Below are 20,435 nucleotides of genomic sequence, written 5' to 3'. Positions count from 1 at the left end.
TTATGAAATATTCTTATTTTTAAGAATTTTCTTATGATCAGCCTTGTCAAGTGGGGCTGGTGCCTCCATACTTGCATTTCTAAATGCCCATAGATGTGAGAAACGAGGGAAAACGGAGGCATTAACTCCAAGAACTTCTCCCTGGACATCGAGTGCAAAATTATAATTGGAAGAAGGAGAGAATTCCCCCTAGAAAGTGAACTGAGAAGCTGGGGAGAAGGAAGGCTGAATGTATTTAATCAAAGCAAGAGGAGGACTGTGTGAGCTAGGGGTATCAAACAGGATGTCTACATTGAGGAAAAGGACAAAAAAATGATGTGGTCCATTATTATGGGGACAGGTCCATTAAGCCTTAACAGTACGCGATGCTGCTGAGCAAATATTGGAGGAGAGAATAAATGAACATAGGAAGACAAATGGAAAAGAGGGCTTTGAAAAATGCAGTGTAGCTTTTCCGGGACAGAGAATCTGGAAAAGAAGCAGCAGATTTGCTATCAGTAAAACCTGAGTTATTTTTTATTAATTTATTAATAATTTTTATTAATCTATTATTATTTTATATTTAATTTATTAAAGCGTTTGGCACAGTGCCACATAAAGACAGCTTTAGGAAAGCAGGAGAAGAGGGGAAGCAGAATAAGAAATTTTGTGCTTTTCTTTAAACAACAGCACTGAAATAGGAGGGAAACTTGGCAAAAGATTCAGTGATTCGTAATTTTTGGTTTCGGTGGGCGTCTGTGTTAAATTTAAATGTGAAGAACGAGGAAGAGTAGGAAAACCGGGCTGCTGGATCTGAATTCCCCGAGCAAGGGCAGGTCTCAGTGCCACGTGCGCACCGTAATGCTTTGTGACAGCAACAGAAATGACGGTCGAACACTGATTTTCCACATTCAGCCAGCGAACTGATCACATCACAGTTATTATAGCTAACGCGCGTTACTGTATTCTCCTCGTTTGTCACCGTCAGTTGTTGTCCCCCATCTAACACGCGGTGGTTTAGTTCTGTTCCTAACGCTTCTAACGCTGGATAATCTGCCATTTTCCTAAGCAATCTCTCGAAGTGCTTTACAGTTGCTCGCACATCATCTCACGCTCTATCTGTTTTGCAGACCTCTAAAAAATTTGGAGGAAAGGGAGCTCTCTCAACCATAAAGCAACCAGATCGCTTCCTCAGCAGCCCGGCACCCAGCCGGGACCGGCAGGACACAATCTGCTCACCCTGGGGGAAGAGGAAATCCACGGAATTTGTGTTTCACCTCAAAGTAAAGGGAAAAAATCTAACACACAAACTCCTCCATCCCAACCCCCGGAGAGCTATGAAGTGCCCATTCTGCTCTGGACTTTTTATTATGCAACGCAATTACTTTTGTCAGGAAATTTAGCACTTCACCCGATTCGAAGAAAAAATGGGTGAGTATTCTTAATAATTAAAAAAAATGACATCCCTTTAAAAAATGTCACCAACTTTATTACACTGAATTGGCATTCACAGTCAATTAGCTACCTACAGAAAGAAAATATCTTTAGCTTTAACTGGAATCTGCTTGCTTTGAGAAGGAGAGAGGCAGGACACGAGCTCGTTGAATAACTAATGCTGAAGGTTTGCCGAAAGGTCTTGTGGAAAGCTTTTATCCATCCGATTAGAGTCTAAGTCCACCCGATAAAAGCCACAGCTTCAGATTCTTCTGTATTTAGGAACTTGGCTGCTGGCGACATGCTAAATTCAGGAGCCTAAGCCCCACTATGCTTCTGACCAGCATGCGTGGCTAGGCAAGGTTTGTATTCCTTGCACACCCTTGGGTAAAATCCTTGTTGGTATTGACCAAGTTTTTGCAGATGAATTTAACATTTGATGGGCATATAGCAGGTAAGCATTAGGTACAGGAGCTGCCACAGTACATCATATTGCAGGGATGTTTTTTTTCCATCTGATCTCTTCAAGCAACCCATCCGTGAACTGAGATTCAAGAGCTAAAAGAGGTGCTCAGCTGTCAGCTTTTAGCTTGGCTCCGTGCACATGTTGGTCCAACTCTCAATTATTCGCTAATCTAGAAGACCTATGAAGGAGGTGGATCTGACCTTTGAAAATAATCCTCTTAAAGAGGATTGTGAAGACGGAATATGAACCCGACTTCCTTGACCCGGTTTCATCAGCAAACGCTGATTCATTGAAATTGAAACATTTTGCAGAAAATAGAGCAGTTTCGATGGAAATTTCCCTGATTCCCAGGCAGGAGCCTGGGGGAACTGGCTGCTTTTAGAGCAGCTCTGCTCTCCCTCACTCCAGGACATCCCCACCCACACCTTGCAGGTAGATCCTTCCTGATCAAACGAACTTCAGTGGGAACTGCCCCTTGAGATAACCTTTTAATTTTGCTAACAGCTTTCTCCGTATGGCTACTGCATGATTATTTTAACACTTTCTCTGTAGAGTCTCATCCCGAATTCCTGTAACAAACGACTTGTAACTCGTGTGACCTTTCATAGCAATATATCACCGGTGACTGTATTAATGATATTTTATAGGCAAGGAGAGATTTAGCGTATCAGGCTGTCTGCAGAATTTAGTGCAGAGTGCTTTCAGTCCAAGTAAATGGCAAGACTGGACCCAAATTATGCCCACGTACACATATAATATACGAGAAATCTTAAAGGCGTTTGGATACATTCAAGGAAGATGAACCCTGCACTGATTAAACTGCAATAAACCAGCAATTACTGGGCATGGCACTCCTTGGAGAGGGGAAAAAGTCTTGGCTGTAAGAGCGGGTTTAGAGCAAAATAGACCAGTTGTGAGCTAGTTGCCAAGAGCTGAGTCTGAAATCAACCCCGTTTAAATGATGACTGTGAGAATTTAAGCCTTATGGTTATTTGCACGACACTTCTTGTCTTGGGCTTGCTCCTGATGCTTTGCTACTGAAAACGGGGAGGAAATGATAGATCTGTGTCCGGCCTGGATGCAATCCTTGCAGAATGGACTAGGGACTGCTGCCACCACGTCCCCGCCAGCTGCACCGTGCTCTCGAGGGGGGGCACAGGGTGCACAGAGCCCGTCGTGCGTGTATCTCGCAGGCTGCCATCCCAAATCCGGGGAGGTGGCTTTTCCTGTGTGCGTTTAATGAGCTGCCGCTGATGCTGCGCCTTCCTGCCTCTCCCCTTTTCTCTCTCGAAGAGGCCATCAAGGCCGACGAAGAGCAGGACTTGACGAGTCACCTAATCAGAGCGCCGAAAAGGTCAGAGCCGTGGCGGGAGAGCGTTGGCTTTCACAGGCTGTCACCGAAGGAGCCGCGGCGTTGGAACGTTACGGAGGGAATTCAGCCCAAATCGGAAAGGGAAATCCGAATCGCCTCCTCACTCTAGGTGCTGGCAGGCGGTGTTTTGTCCTTCCTGACTGTGTTTCAGCTTTTCCAAAAACCTCTGTTGAAATAAACGCCCTCTGTTTTTTTTTTCCGCAAGCTGCCGGGATCACAAAATGTCCGTCCCGGGCTCCCCCGTCTTCCACCTTCTTGGGGTGGAAGCTTTTATCAGACGGTGTGTGAGTAACATTGAGGGCTGGAGTGGCTCCTCGTAGCCTGTTAGCCCTCACTAACATTCTTCTCCATCAACAGCTTCTTGACGAGGCTGTGACTTGAATTTCAAAGAGCCCGGTGACTGTGCTGTTTGCTTTGCCGAGATGGTTTTATTAGCGCTGCAGGATGAGGGGTAGGATCTTCAGAGGATTTTTTTTTGCCATCCAGGCCGGATGAGTGGAGCGGATTGAGGAACGAGCACTTCTGGAGTCCCTCGTTTGCTGTTCGGAGTCCTGAGGTTCAGTACATCACTCACCAGGTTCGAATTACCGAAGATGTAGTCTCTGTCATTTAGAGAATTTAATGTCTATCAAGATGGACAGTGTTTCACTCTGGTGATGTATGCCTGCACCTCCGTTTTGCCATCACTTATTTAAGAACAAACAAAAACCCCAAACAGACAAAAAACCCTGATATCCTCCTGACTCAAAATAAATAAATAAATAAATAAATAAATAAATAAATCCACTGCTATGGTTTTGAAATGGCATTTCTTAAAAATAAATAACCCTACTGGTTTGGCTGATTGGCAAAAATGTCTTGTCTACCCATTTTGCTATGCCAGGCAGCTCCATCTCTCCCTGCTTTTTCCTTTCGCCTGCAAGTAGCCCCGGGAGGACAAGTGCCAGCCCCTTGCTTGGGTTTCTTCTGCAGGACCAAGAGATGAGATCCGTGGAGAAAGCTCGCCATGTGATATGGCATGGCTCTGCTGCACCACGTTTCGCTGAGCCTGGATCCATCCCTTCCTTTCTCAAACAAGGAGATTTTAAGTTCCTCTTCCCCCAGTACCTCCTGCAGAGAACCCCAGTGGCAGTATTCCTTCAAATCCTTTTTTCGCGCAAAGATTTATTTCACAAATTTATGAAAGGAAGAAAGGAATGAGATCCTTACTGCAGCCTGGGGCTGCTCCAGGCCACGGCAATGCAAGGACCAGCTGGGCTCTGCTTTGGGCAGGGTGTGCGCAGGCTCTCTGCATCGCCCCGAAGTCATCTGTCGAGGCTCAGCACCCCTGTGCAGCCCTGTCACAGCACCAGCGGGGGTGGGAATTGAGGGAGCTGTGGGATTTGGGAACTCTGATGCTGGGTGACCCTTCCTCTGGCATCCCCATCCCCATCCGGGGGATGAGTGGTGTCTTTGATCTGTTACGTCTGGGCAGGAGAAAGGGGGTGAAAAAGCAATTTGCTACACATGCCCAGGCTTTGAAAAAAAACAAACCAACAACATCGCATTTGGGATTTATTCAAATAAACCAAAACATCAGAAAGAAATGTAAGGCTCCAGAGTTCACTTTGCATGATTAATACTTCTGAATATTTGCGTTTAACTTCCCAAGAAATGAGAACCTTTAGTTTCCCGTTAGATAGCCGCTGCGCGATGAAAGATGCTGAAATTGGATGTTACAGGTCATGGAATTGTATTTATGTACCCATTTCATGCTTCAGAAAGCCGGCCGCTTAAAATGTAAGCCTTGATTACGGGAGAATGCTGCCTATCAAAATAAATAAATAAAGGGGCTGCTCTTCCTCTCCCTGGCAGGGGGAGGACGTGGACGTGGAGGCAAACGAGGAGAAGTAGCATCCAAATGTCAGCTGGGGTCTTTAGTTTGTTCCCATTGCCACTGCTGCTACAAATTTTTACAGAGACCAAGCCTTTTGGGATGGTGTTACGGCTCCGCGAGAGTGTGTGGTGCTCATGAAATGGGATGGAGAAATACCTGACTTATTGTCGAACCTCTGTGAATTACTTCCTAGGGTCTGGGTTGGCAGTACTTCGCCGTAATATTGGCCACGTCTTCATTTGATCACACTTGCTGTGCTTTCTTTCCCAATTTTGTGCGATTTCAGGTTCCTGAAAATTTCTTCGAAGCAAGGATATCAAACCAGGTGGTTATCTCGACATTGAAATGTATCGGGCAAAAGCACGCCACTTTTAAAGTAGGATAATCTTTAGCTTGAAACTTATTTTTGTCTTAGGAAAGGCATCTTTGGAAACGATCGCATACAAAGGCCTTAAAGGGAGGTTAAAAAATGCTAAAATACAAAATCAGCTGAAAACTTAACAGCTTGCTCGTCGGCATATGGATGAGGAGGAACAATGAGTGAAGAGCCTGGCTCATTCTTTTAAGAGGTTTACCCAGAGAGACCCGCCGGCACCGTCTGGAATCCCTAATGCAATCAGCATCCTCAGCCCTGCCTTTCAGCCTGCTTCTGGAAGTGGGATAAACTCAGAAAGCAAAATGTCTTTTATTTTCCCCTCTGACAGCAGTCCGAAACTCTCCTTCAGAAGGATCCCAGCTCCATTTAGCGACTGTGGATTGAGTTTTCCTGGCTGGTGTCCCCCGTGTCCTGTGATGCTCAAGGTCTTGCTTTGCTGGGAGGCGCTGGTGTCAGGTTTGCTTTTTGCCAAAGAACGTGCCTGGGGGTTGGATTTTAATGTGAGAGGTTTCTTTTAATGTTCCTTTCTCTTCTGAAAACGGTAAAGGCTCTGAAGAAAAACGATGCCACACAGTGTCGAAACGGGAAAAAAAATGACTTCTGTATCTACTTGGGTTATGCGTCTGATATTATTCACCACGTAACTTCATCACCATCTCATCTTTCCCCAAAAAGTGGTCTACCACTGCTGTGATTTATTTCTGAATCAAAAATCATTAAAAAAAAATAAAGGAAGGGATATAACAAGGACATTCAGAATACGAAACAAAGTGCTGCAATATCTGACGCCTACCAAGAACATCCCCTTGAAATTATGAGAATTCCTCTCCTTTTAGGTAACAGAAACGGTCCCATTGGTGTCCCAAGGCTGGAAACCTTGAGAAAATGTCAAATCCCAAATCTCCAGGCAGGGATGAGCAAGAAATCTTTATTTTTTTTTGCAATAATTTGGAGTTCTGTTTAATAAGCATCTTGCCAAAGACGTATATTTGAGGGGTGATCATGCTGTGATGAAAAGGGGAAAAGTGATTTCTTGCTTCTTGTTGCTCTGCTCCTTGTGGCTCACTTTTGTCCTTGCTTTTTCCTTTGGCCTGCTCAAGTTGTGTTTCAGAAGTCCACGAGCATTTCCATCCCAAACTATTGGAAGAAGCTGATGCAGGAGATGGGGTTTCTTGTTATTTTTGAGACACGGATAGCAACCCTGAGGCTACTGCTGGGAATTGCTTGAGTCGACGTTTTTTGCTGACCAAGGTTTGCCTTGCTTTCTCTGAATTCCCCTCCAGGGCTGAAATAAACCAAAAGAAAACTGGTAAAAAGAAAATAAAGAATATGTGATGAGGAATTTTGGTGGGGGGGAGAAGAAAGGAGAAGGAAAGAATGAAAGGAACAAAACCCTCCAAAACCAAAATCAAAAAGGTATTTATTTCCAAACTGAAAACATTATTTGTTTATTTATTTATTTCTGAAAAGGCTTCCTTTGGAGAATGACAACGGACAGCACGAATGGCCAAAGGATGGATTCATTTCCGAGTTACTTCTCTGTGAGCAATTGAGAAAGCATGGACAGCACGGTACAGAAACAAAAATGTTTGACGTTGGAAGAAGCGCAAGAAGGTTACAAGAAAAAGGACGGCTTCTCCCGAGAGTAGGACGCTGGTAGGATTTAGAAAGCACCAGAATAAACTACAATTTCTGCCTGAGTTGAGCGACGACTGATTTGCTTGTTGTGCAGGAGTGCTTATCATCCAGAGGCAGAAGACGTGCATGATTTTCCTGCTTTTGTGTGCTGTGTGCACTACGGAAACACCATTATTTTTCAGGACCGGGGCGCTGCACAGGTGCTGATCCCGTTGATGAACCACAGAGCCCTAGGTGCCCACGTGTGGATTGTCATGGTGATGGTTATTCGAAAAAGGTCTGACCTCCTGCATCACCAAAAATGCTTTGCCTTGCCCATGACCTTCACCTATTAATATTTCCAGTGCCTACCAAAAAGTTAGAGTAAATCTACCATCACTTAGGGAATTAATTAATTGCTTATTGTTATTAACAATTTATATGTTGGTAGAGTCTCCAAGCTTGCCTGAATCATGGATTAGTTCTCCATCATGTTGAGCACACGAGACAAAGATGGTGCTGTCACGAGGGATTTATAGTTTGGATAATCTAAGTATGCATTGTCCTACAAAGCAATTTTTCATTCGTGCCCTTCGTTACTGCTCAATAAGAGGCATTTAAGAGCAATAACACCCCGTCACCAGGAGCGAAGTTAATAGGGGCGATGAATGATCTTATGATCGCATCTTCTGACTTCTGAATTTATGATGTAGAAGAAATTCTTCACCGAAGCATGTCGATAGAGGTGACATGTTTCCCTTCCAAATCCGACCCGCAGTAGCTCCTTACCTTCCAGAGCTGTGGACACCTAAAAATGCAGCGGGGCGCTTGACTGATGTGTGCAATTGTGAGGCTGCGCGTCTTGGGCAAATGCATTATAGCAAATCCATAGGACGGCAACAAAAATGATGAATGGATGAGATGGTTATTTATGAGCCAAGTGCACCAGAAGATAAATATCCGCGTGGTAGCTTGATTAAATGGTCTCTAAACAGTGTAAGTGGAGGATGATGTATTTCGGGAAGGAGGGGCTGCACGAAAATGAAGAGGTGATATTGTCTTCGGTGTAGCGTTTACGGGGACAATAAATGGGTATGGTGCTGGGCTCTGTATGACGAGGAAGTGAAAATGAAGCAGTGTGGAGTGGTTGCTTTGCGAGTGGCGCTATGGCCTTTATGACCCAGGAAGGGATGGACTAGCACGAAACGGTTATGTCCCCTTCCCTCCCCCATGGTAGAGCAAATGGGAGATGTTTGGGGCTCTGTCACTTCACAGGGATTACGGCAGCTGATGTGAAGACAATTAATTTAAAAGGCTAAGTCATGGACAGTCAAGTCATGGATAACTTGTCTTTCAAAATACTGAAACACGGATTAACCAAAGAACTGTGGTTTGCACTACATAAAGTATATGCTTTGAATAATAAGTCAGGGTGTCATTTTCCTAGACTATAAAACCTCAAAATGTCAATACCTTATGACCTAGTAGAGTTAAAGAAGTTAAGATGTCATTGGTATGATGAAGAGGATGAAGGATGGCCATTACAAGGAGGGGAGAAAAGAAAAAGGACGCAGTTCAGAGAGGAGTGACATTAATGTATGGGCAGATTAAAACAAAAATAAAAAGAAAAAAAAATCGCTGTACACAGTTAACTCCAGGAGGTCTCTGAAGGTCCCCAAATGTCTCTAAATGCCCTGTCTGCATGGGGTGACAAGACAATTCCTTCTGCTTTATATTTGTTGTCTGCCCTTGCCTCCTAACTAAATGTTTATTTTCTCCTTTCCCCCTTCCTAGTTCTCCTCTCTAGAAACTTCTCTTCCCATGCAATGTCCGTGATGGTGATGGACCTGATCCTGGTAGAGGATATCTGGGTATATTAGAAGGCAATTAACAAACTGTGAGTAAGCAACAGCTCTAAATTTGCATCGAGTTATAAAATGTGTCCTTTTCATGTCTGTTTTATTTGCTGGACCATCTTTAGTTAAATGATTTAGGATCAGAGCTGGGTCTCTTAATTTTAGTCCAGCTTTTACAGGACATCAGCTTCTGCTACGACATACCTAAAAATGTTCTTTTTATTTATTCCTCATTTCTATCTGCTAAAAAAAATAAAATAAAAAACAACTTGGAACAAAATGAGAGGAACGTGTTTATCGTCACGAGGAATCTAATTCAGCAGCGGCTTTGGAAAATGATGCTGGCACAAACTCTGGCAGTGAGTAGGATGGTCTTGATCACGAGACTGCTGATAAAAAACCTGTGGCAGTTTGAAGGCATGAACAATGCACTCTTAGATGGCCCAGGAATTTAAAAGGAGAACAAAAGCTTGGAAAAAAAAAAAATACTGAACTCTTCTGCCTTTGTGGCTTTGTTGGAGTTGGTACAGAATATGTCCTGCACGAGAGCCAAGTGGCCTGCTTACGCCATCCGACGAGGTGCTGGGAGGTGGAGCAGGAAACTGAGGCTTTGGTTTCCTTTCTGTCTTCCTAACCAAAATTTGGGATTGCTTCTCCTCTACCCTGCGTTACCCCCGAGGCGGCGGGGGACATGGCAGCCCTGTAAGGCTTCCCGTGGTTGGCAATGCAGTGAATTTCTGTAACTGCTGTCCCGCTCAAGTATTCTAAATTACTGCACGAATTTTGAGGAATTTTGGCCTAAAGGATGATTTTTGGAAAGTTACAACTGCCGAATGAGAGTGCTTAGAAGGGAATTGTCGCCTCGGTTTGTGCTTGGTGGCAACGACTTGGTTACCTGTGAGGTTCCTGCAAGGAACGGCACCTAATTTTTGCAGGAGAACAGCAGAATGTGTCCTTTTAAATCTCAGCTTGGTAGAACCGACCTCTTTTTAGGCTCAAATTAGAGACGATTTATCTGGGAAAAAGTTATTGCAAGAGGTGAACTGGGAAGGAAGTAATAAAAAATGGTGTGGTAAAAATCACATTTCTTACAACCGACACAAACTTAGCAAACAGACAGATTATTGACACAGTATGGAGGTTTAGTGATGGATTTTCTATTTCCATCCCGGATGCATTTTCTGTTTAAAATTAAATTTCGATTTGCCTGCGATTGATTTGATTTGAAACCAGCTTCGGAAAAACGAACTTTGACTTTGTAAATAGAAATCCAGCCGGCTGAGGCTTACCTGCTGCTGCCTTAGTAGCAATATAACCAGCAAACACCAGCATAGTTTTAGGTACTCCTTAGTGTTTGTTCCTAAACTTTTATGATCAGCAGCAGTGGACGATCAGTCTGCCGATGGGTGATGGGTGACATTCAGGTGCTAACCACAGCCGTGAATGGAAAGGGTCTTTTCTTTTGGAAATACCTTGTTTTTTTTACACTTCCTGACGCTTCCTACCTCTGCTAACTTCATTGGAGCTAAATATAAGGAGACAGACTGGCGTATAATTCATCACTGCCGTGCCCAGCGTGCACCTAAATTTGCTTCTTTGACTGATTTTCGGGCTTCCACCTGCGAGGAAGCCCCTAGCAGTACATCCTTCATTGCAGACAAGTCGCTGAGCGACCAAACCCGGCTTTAAATAACATCGTTATATTTAAAATCAGCGTCTGGAGATCGGTGCAGAGCGAAACTTCCACGTTGTGGTGGGCTCCGGCAGCACCTCCGATGAAAGGATGGCCTAATGGTGAATCTCTCTGCGCAAAATGAAAAATGGGCTGAATCTGATGAACTGAAAACTAAATGGGCTTCATCCTGAGTGCCCAGAGGCCTGCAGCACGTTAGGCTCCTCGCAATAGGCACGGTCGTAACCCCCATGTAAAAGGACTTCATAGAGGCTTCGAAAACCATCACGGGAGATGGGGAAGAAAGACGTTCAGATCCCAATTCACCTTTTTGTTTTATAGATAGCTGCATAGATAGGAAGAATTCAGAGCATCAGGCTATAGGAACATACCCGTTCCTGAGGGGGTGGGAGTAGGCCCCGAGGCCCTGCTCCTGCGCTGCAGCGAGGCACCACAGAGCAGGAGCCCACTCCAGCATGAGGTAACGAAGGGGTTATAACTCGTTGCCTCGTGGTTAAAACACCACAAAAGAGCATCCCTGGCTTCTGGCCTCTTCCTTCAGGCTCATATTTGCTGGAGGGCAGTCCCTGGAGAACGTTGTGGACCCACCTCAACCAAATCGGGGCTGCAAACCAGGCGTATTTTACCTCGTGCTTTCTGGCAGGCTCAGGAGTTTAATTTTTTCCCCATCTAAGGGGCTGGCTTTAGAGATGAGATCCAGGGGATGCCCCTCCGGAGCAGGCTAGAGCTGCTTTACATCTGTGCTCGGGGGCTCCCAGCTTTCCCTGCACGTTGTGCGGGAGCTCGGCTGCCTGCCGCAGGATTTGGTTTCCACTCAGGGGGCCGAAGCCTTTCCAAGTTATTAAAAAGATTTTTGATCGTTCCTGGCCCTGACGGTTTTGCAGCTGAAAATCCGGGGAGATGATAGGTGAACAAACTGTTCTCTGCAGTAAAGCTCCTGCTTCCTTTCGTGTCCCACTGCACACACGCTCAGTAAACAACCAGGACAGCGAGGAGGGTTACCAGGGGATGCTGTTCTTGCAGGGCGTTTAATATTGTATGAAAACCCTCGGTTCTCCATCGTATTTTGCAGCAGAAGATATTAAGGACTTTTATCCATTCCCTTATATTCCTCCTATTATTATTCTTGACTGTTATGCCTAGTTTAAGTTTAAAAGATTTAGCAGAGAGGCTTTAATATTATTTAAACAGATTACTTGATTTTAATCTTAAAAAAAAATAAAATTAAATTAAAAAATCAATGCAAGGGATAAATCCTAGAACTGAGACTAAATTCGTACATAATTCCAGGTACTCCTGGGACGGCGGTAGAAGTAGGATCTGCCTTAAGGCAGGAGGAAATGCAAGGATGCAAGGTCTTTACGGGAGCAATTTTGCATCAGAAACACTTGATCCAAAGCCAGATAAACGCGAAGGCAAGTCATTAAACTTTGAATTACAGCCCAGTGTATGCGGTTCTTATGCAGAGGTATCTTTTTCTACTAAAAATTTACTAATTTACTAAACTAACTAGGACTTATCCTGTATAATTACCAGATTATTGTTATAATTGTGTCAATAATTTAAGGCATTTACACTGAATTGCCAATTAATCAGGTAACCGCACTGCTAAAGACGTGAAATGATGAGTTTAGCACACGAAATTCATGGTTAACTCCTGCAAACGCTGACTGGGAAAGTGCAGAAGAGATGACTTTTCCTTAGTGACCTTGTAATCGAAATATAGACTCTTCCGGGCTCCTGTACTAGTGGGTATGGGGTTGGCTCCCTTCCCAGATGAAGCACTGCTCTCGGGAGATCTGGGTTTGATTTCTGCTCCCATCCCAGGTTTGCCAAGTGCTATTGGCTAAGTAATTTCACCTCTCTGACCCTCGTTTTTTTTTTTTCCTGTGAAAACTGGAGTAACAATAGTACCGATACTGATTGCTGTTATTAATCATCTAGGTTCTTGGGATGAAAAACATTGTAAGAAGGGGATCCAGTGAGATTTATGGTAAAATTCACTTAGAGCTTGAATTAGGAAATTATTAAGTGCGGCTTCAATGGAATGTTCTCATTCATTTGAACATAAAGCAATACCTGAATGTCATTTTTTTTTCTCTTTAATAGAAAACCCACAAACAAAAGAGGAAGGAAGAAGTAGAGCCAGCTTGCTCCCAGCCAGCCTAGGGAACATGTTGTGAAAAAGTTGTGTCTGCTGGCACTCAAATGCAAGCAGGTTTTCTTGATAGCCAGCTGGCTTTGTTGGAACGGGTGTTATGGTTAAGGATCGTAGTCTCCTAAAGCCTTGAAAGGTGGAAAATTTAGCCTTTCTTCTGCATTTCTCTGTATTTCAGACTGCAGTTTAGCTGGCATCACCTGTACCTGTACTAACACGTTTCACTGAAGGATGCTCCTTTTCAGCAGGCTGTGTGCTGGAAGTTCTGGGTTATGAGCTTCACAGATGAAATGAGCAGGTAAGAATGTAGCAAATGTCAAAAGGAAAGCCTCAAAAAATGCGTTTCGACACATACTGTGTGATTTTGAAGTGGTTATCGCTGTCTTACCATTATACTTGGTGTTCGGTCCTTGGCAAATTTTCCAGCACTTGCTGGAAGCTCAGTTTCTTTCGGAAACTTGTCTGCCTCCGTTTGATTTAAATAGAGCTGCACCTCACTGTTCATCACTGTTGCAAACTCACTTTTTAAAGTTCGCAAGAGAGCTGCCATTCGCCAGGAGCTCTGCTCTTCATCATGATCCCGAATGCGCCCATTAGGCTTAGGATAGGAAAAAAAAAACAACTTAAATGACCTAAATTTCAGGACCGAGAGCCAGGAAATTATTAAACAAGCTGTTCTGTTGATTAATGGAAAAAAAAAAAAAAAGAATACTTGTCACAATCAGGTAGGTCAGCTGATGGGCAGAAAAGATATGGGGATGGCTTAGCAAGTTATTTCTCTCTCCAAAACTAATGTCAAACAATATGGCATTATTATATTCACCTTTCTAAAAGCTTCACGCATTTTACCAGCCATGCATATTTTCTTCTCCATTTAATGCACCATCTGGTTTTGAAAACATCATCAGTGTTTGTTGCAGAGAATTACGTTTATATTTTTCATCCTAAGTGTGGGTTTTCCACATCTGCAGAGAAGTAGTGGAAAAGAGGCGAAGGCAGGAGGAGAGAAGAAAAGTTAGCACTTCATCTTCCCTGACTGAGCTCCGGCTCTCCCACTTTCTATTTATTTTTCCCCCCAAGTGCACAAATTGGTGGGGGAATTTTCAACTGCGTTAGCGGGAGCGCTTCTTCCAGTGAAATGAAATACTTTCAGAGCAGGAAAACTGCAACTTCCAAACGTAGCCAGCTACAAGACGAATTAAATTGTTCATTAAGGCTTTAATCTGGGGTTTTTACAACGGCGTACAGTTTCAGTAGCACAACACGGGCTGCATCCGTGGTCGGAAGAAAAGCTGTCAGAGAATACTGCTGAGCAACGCACTCTCTGCATCGCCACCTCCCGAAGGAGAAGGAAATGAGAACCTTTGCAAATTTTGCCAAGCTGGTAGGGGAAAGTGATGCAAAAGTTCACGGTTTTGGCAGCAAAATCTAATTAGCTGCAAACCTCATCTCTCAAGCACTCAGGCAGCTTCGAGATGATTCAAGGGCACTACTGCTGCTGAGTGTCAGGAGGAGCACTTCTGGCTAAAAAAATAGCTCCGTGCCAAGTGTCTCTCCTCAGGAAGAGGACTTTGGCTGGTGTTTTGCTCAGGAAATGCATAGGGTTAAAAGGATGAGCTTGCAGAAAGGCTCCAAAGAGGAAGTTTCCAATTCTGGAGAAGAGTGTGTAATTATCATGACTTTGATCGAAGCAATCAAGGCAGAGTTTTGCTTCCTGAATGCTCTTGAATGAAAAAGTTGGCTTGGCCCTTCATATTTTTTGATTTTTTTTATTTTTTAGATTTTATTTTCAGTGGGAAACGATAAACATTCAGAGAGCGAACATCTCCTGGCAGTACCTGAGGTGGATATTCCAGCACTGCGTGGCCGTGGTGGGATTCATTAAGTACTTTCCTGTAAAACAACCTGCAAATCCTTTGACCCAAAGCTGCTACTGTGCATCAAAGCTGAGTTGTTAAGATATCTTCTGGAATGGGGATGGTTTGCCGCGACTGCCATCAGAAATGTGAGCAAATCTTCTGGGAGGCATTCTGAAATGGTCCATTTAATTCTCAAATATCCCGTACCATCTAGAGCAGTGCTTGAGAGTGTCTGGGGAATTGCTGGCTCCGCTTTTCAGAAACTAGGTCTGCTTGTGTGTTCAGCTCCTCAGAAACAAGCGACAGGCATCTTGTGGCGTTGGGGCTAAAGAGTAAATTTGTGCAGCAGCACAAAAGTTGTTAAACAGAGTGATTTCTTTAAAGGCTGTGGTGGTGGTACTCAATATCCTGAACTACAGTAAAACTGTAGCCTGAAAATGTGACTTATTGCAGACGGAGTATCATGAGATAGCCTGAAAAAGAAAAAGAAGGAAAAGGAAAAGGAAAAGGAAAAGGAAAAGGAAAAGGAAAAGGAAAAGGAAAAGGAAAAGAGAAAAGGAAAAGGAGGAAAAGGAAAAGGAAAAGGAAAAGGAAAAGGAAAAGGAAAAGGAAAAGGAAAAGGAAAAGGAAAAGGAAAAGGAAAAGGAAAAGGAAAAGGAAAAGGAAAAGGAAAAAGAAAAAAAAGAAAAGAAAGAAAAAAGAAAAAGAAAAAGAAAAAGAAAAAGAAAAAGAAAAAGAAAAAGAAAAAAGAAAAAAAGAAAAAGAAAAAGAAAAAGAAAAAGAAAAAGAAAAAGAAAAAGAAAAAGAAAAAGAAAAAGAGAAAAAGAAAAAGAAAAAGAAAAAGAAAAAGAAAAAGAAAAAGAAAAAGAAAAAGAAAAAGAAAAAGAAAAAGAAAAAGAAAAAGAAAAAGAAAAAGAAAAAAAAAGAAAAGAAAAAGAAAAAGAAAAAGAAAAAGAAAAAGAAAAAGAAAAAGAAAAAGAAAAAGAAAAAGAAAAAGAAAAAGAAAAAGAAAAAGAAGAAAAAGAAAAAGAAAAAAAAAGAAAAAGAAAAAGAAAAAGAAAAAGAAAAAGAAAAAGAAAAAGAAAAAGAAAAAGAAAAAGAAAAAGAAAAAGAAAAAGAAAAAAAAAAGAAAAAAAAACAGCAGACTTGGTCCTCTAAGTAAATCAAGTTCACTTCTGCAGTTACAAAAAGAGAAGAGTAGTCTAAGTGCATCAGTGAGAAATGCCCCCCCAAAATGTGTAAAAAGGTGATAAAAAGATCTGGATGGAATAAACAAGTAAGTGGCACCAGTAAGAAGACATCTTAGCACCAGCTTTTCAGCCTTTCAGGTGTCACAAAGAGGTGTTTGAAGCATTACAATGCACTGAACTAAATTCTGGTCTTTGTTAGGAGGGTGGTCCAGCAGCAAAACAGCACAAATTTTTACATAAAATTAAAATTCAATGTCTTTACCTTTATTTGTTTGTTTGTTTGAAGGGCTGCAACCATTACTGAATGTGCTTACGTGCTTGCTTATGGGGTGACATCAATTCCTTGCTGCTCTGGAGTTAAATAGGTGCCAGCTAATGAGTTATTGATCATTTGATTGAAAGTGAGGGGTTGAAGAGACCGACATCGTGGAAGGATAACCCTCTGCCTGCCGAATTCACGTAGCCATCACTCAGGGCTTATCAAAGTCAGATATCAAAAAAAAAAAACCCTTCCGAGGTCATCTAATCTGCCTGCCAATATCCCTTGTAAATATGGCTGGTCCAGAAAAAGGATAAAAAATGGTATTTGTAAAGTTGCAATGTTCCATGTGAATACATATATTTGGAAGAAATAAATGAATAAATAGGCAAAACTGAAATGAAATGGTTATATTTGACTTTCTCATTCTGTTTTCCATTCTGACTTCTGTTTTGTTACTACGCTGACCTTGTAAAAACGAGTATGTTGATTTCACAGAAAAATCTAATTTTCATTCTGTCGTTGCAGTACTCTGAATTCGGGTGGTTTGCAGTTTGCATTATGACAATCTTATTTCACCTTTGGAAAAAAAAATAATAAAGTGTAGAAATACAGCACATTTCTGTGAAAACGGAATTACTATTTTCTAGTCAGGTCCACTTAAAACCACTTCGTCTAATCTCTTTTCAAAGCCCTTTTCCAACGTGAAAGACTACGTTTTTAACCATAAGAACATTTTGAACAAGAAGCTCGTGTGTGTAAGAAGCTACAGACATTTCCTACTGAATAAGTTATGTGATTTCCTAGTTGTTTTGCCGGTTAGTACGTAGCTCCTGTGCTGACATGTAATTCATAGAGTAAGCCTGGGTACCTTTTATTTCAAGAAAAACAGGCATTTCTAGCACAGGGTGTTTCGGGCCCTTGCAGAACACCCAGAACCAATGCAGATACAGACGCTGTAGCTGATAAAAAGTCAAGAGGGCTAAATATGAACAACAAAACTCATTAGGCCTCCTGCACTTTGGTTGGAAAGCACAGGGGAAAAAATGCACAAATATATCCTCAATATTGTATTAGCATTGGATAAATAGTAAATAGGGATAGTAAAGGAAGGCAAATAAATCCAAATAGTGTCAGCTTGCTGTAGGATATGTTGCGTTTCACTCTGTGGAGTGAATGAAGAGCATGGTTAGGGCAGCAGCAGTGGGGGGATGCTCCTTGCAGGCTGGATTGCCTTGTCCAATTAGTCTCTTGTCCAAAACCGAGTGTCATCCCCCAACACGGTTCACGGTCCTTGTCCCAGCCCTGAGGGAACCCACGCTTCACTTGCTTTTCTTGTGCTTTCTTGTTTTCCCTGACAGGGAACAACCCGACTTCTGATTTACGGTGCTGTTCCAGAGGGATCTTTCTGCCCGCTCACCCTTTTAGACACGGCCCCTTCCGTCTGCTGCTTTTCTGACAGCAAGCCAGGCACCATCCCTTTTTAAAAAAATCCCCCAGGGTTTTCAACTAGCAGTTTTAAAAAAAAAAAAAAAGATCTGGAGGGAAAGGCCTTCTGCTCAATGCCTGGAGAAGCACATGAGTGCGGGGAGGCTGAAGAGAGGTTCGGGAGCAGCAGCAGACACCCCAACCCATCCCTCTCAGGAGAGGGACATCAATAAATTTATAAATTTAGGATGCTTTAGTTGTCTAGGACAACTGGATCTGTCCAAAATGGTTCAGAAAGTTGTCTTTTTTTAATATCACGGGGCTCCAACAACAGAAAAGGGACTGATATTTATTTATTTTTTTGTGTCGAGGTGTAGAGGAAGGTTCAAAAAAGCTCTGAGGAAGAAGAAACCCGACGCGTTTGTTCAGCTCCTTGGAACAAAGTATCAGCTGCTCCAGGCTGCTGAAAAACGTCGTTTTTCAGCTTTTTAAAAGGATTTATCTGCGATGTCCAATTAAAGTATACGGTCATAAAATGGCAGTTTGAGGGAGCTGATGCCTAATTCTCATGCACATTTAGTTTTCGTTTTGTTTGAACGGGTGACTGATAGAAAACAGTTCCATGAGCTTGTTTCTAACTCAGATCACCTCTAGGTATTTTTTTTTTTGATCAAGCATTGAAATATAAGCCCCTTGCATAATGCCGATGTGCCCAGGTTTTTAAGAGGAGTGGAGAGTTTGGGAAAGGAGGAGAATGGGCTCAAATTAGCCTACTGAATGATTAAATGGAAAAATAAATTAAAATTTAAAAAAAAAAAAAAAGTTAAAAATCAGGAGTTCATTTAAGCTTGCCTGCAGGCAGTTTTCTCTTGGGGGGTGTGTTATTCCGAAAGCCAATCTAGAAAGAAACACAAGCTGCTCTTGAACATCGTCTCTAGTGCGGGATGTGAGATAAACATGTGTTTGCCCGAGACTATCAGCTTGAATTTTCTCTTTTCTCTCTTAAAATGATCCTTTACTCTAGCAAGCCTACAAAAAATAAATAAAATATAAAATAAAATAAAATAAAATAAAATAAAATAAAATAAAATAAAATAAAATAAAATAAAATAAAATAAAATAAAATAAAATATTGTTTTCAGTCACTGCTAGCTCTAACTCATGGCCAGGAAGAAAAATCTCTCTTTATCTCTTTTAACTAAACAGGTAATATGAAGCTAATAAGCTTCTAACTCCATTAAATGCCTATTTACCTACCTAGAGGAAATAAATTCAGATCTAGGGTCAACTGTGATAGGTAGTTGAAGAATTATTTTTGCTCACGCTTGGTTATCTCACCTATGGGTTTAGCATAAACCCGTATCTCTCCTTGTTATTCAGAATAAGATGATTTTGCCAGGGCCAAGAGCATAAATAAAACAATTTGTGTACTGCGCTCGGGATGTCCTGGTTAAACACAGGAAAGTGTTTTTTTTTCTATTAAAATCACATTTGGTAACATCAAAAAGCTTTTTTCTAGCTTGTTTATTGAGCCAAGTGGGAAATAATCATCTCTGAGCACTTTCTGAGAGTTTCTGAGTCAGAGTCCCTTGGAAGTGCACTCAGGGTTATTTGCATTGTTTTCATCAGGGTAACGAGCTGATTGTGTTTGCCTAGCTGGAGCTTTGAACGTTATCAGTATTGAAACCTAGGAAGGCTCACTGTTCTAAGGGTGTGTGAGGATAGCTGACAACAGTTTCATCAGGAAACATCTCTGTATGCCGGATGCGCTTCATTTTCAAGCAGGGTAATTGTTTATGTCCATTAAAGATGCGATAATTTGTGTGTCTGAGGAAAGGACACCTTGCTGAAGGCCTTGGGTTGGTTAGCAAGCATTTCTGTGAATTATTTGCAATTTTGGTAGCAAAAGTCGTCATTATACGGGAAGATCATCCTAAGGTGAATCTTTCCAAACTGTTAACTTTTCCCGTCCTTTTTCCCTAAAAGGGGGACAAAAAAAATGAACGTATTAGCTGGTTCAGAGCACAAAACACTTTATAGATGGATACATCAAACCCTATGAACTGTGCGTGCCACTATCCCGAGAAATAAAACAGACTTTATAGCCCCAGAAAAAATAAGGTCATTTCCAGGCAGGTAAGGGGTATTTTACCGAAGCGTTAGCTACACAGGACTGAGGACAGGAGTGCTCTGCCCGCTATTACACTGCCTCAAGAGCACATTAGAAGAGGATGCAACTCTGCTCTCATGACATGGGAGAGCCTGCACCACTTCTGGAGCAGAGAAGCTGCAGAGCCCAGGCGAGGCTCTCCTGCTTTCTTTTTTCCTAAGAACAGCAGGTGAGACGGTGCTAAAAGCCTTTCTAAGTGCTTTTGTAGGCATCTTCTGCTTCTTCCTTACCTCCAGGGCCACGACCCTGTCAGGGAAGGAAATGAGATTTGTTTGACATGATTTGTTCCTAAGAAAAACACGATAGCTGTCTCCTTGTTTTAATCCTAAGTGTTTGGCAAAATGCTGTAACCCCGACCGTGCCCACAGCACCCTACGAAACAGCCAGGTTTTGAGGTCGGAAAGCATCAGAAAGCCCAGTTTGTCCCAGAGGATTCCTGACCCAACACATGTGATTAATACCCTCCTTTTCCCAGCCGATGCAGAGAGTCACGAGCAGCTGCTGTTGTTCTTGACCAAAGAAATGCAGTGGCTCATTTAGGAAAACAACCTTTTATTTCTCTTTCATTCAAACGGCTGCACGGCCACTGCTGAAGGAATTAACCTTGGTCCATCAGCTCTTTGCTAGGGTTTCTGCAGAGTCACACCTGCCATTTCTGTGCAAGGTCCATGCAGAATCTGTCCAAAGACTAAACACAAATTC

Source organism: Anser anser, assembly GCF_964211835.1.
Source record: "Anser anser genome assembly, chromosome: W".
Lineage (NCBI taxonomy): Eukaryota > Metazoa > Chordata > Aves > Anseriformes > Anatidae > Anser > Anser anser.
This window is presented reverse-complemented; position numbering follows the sequence as displayed.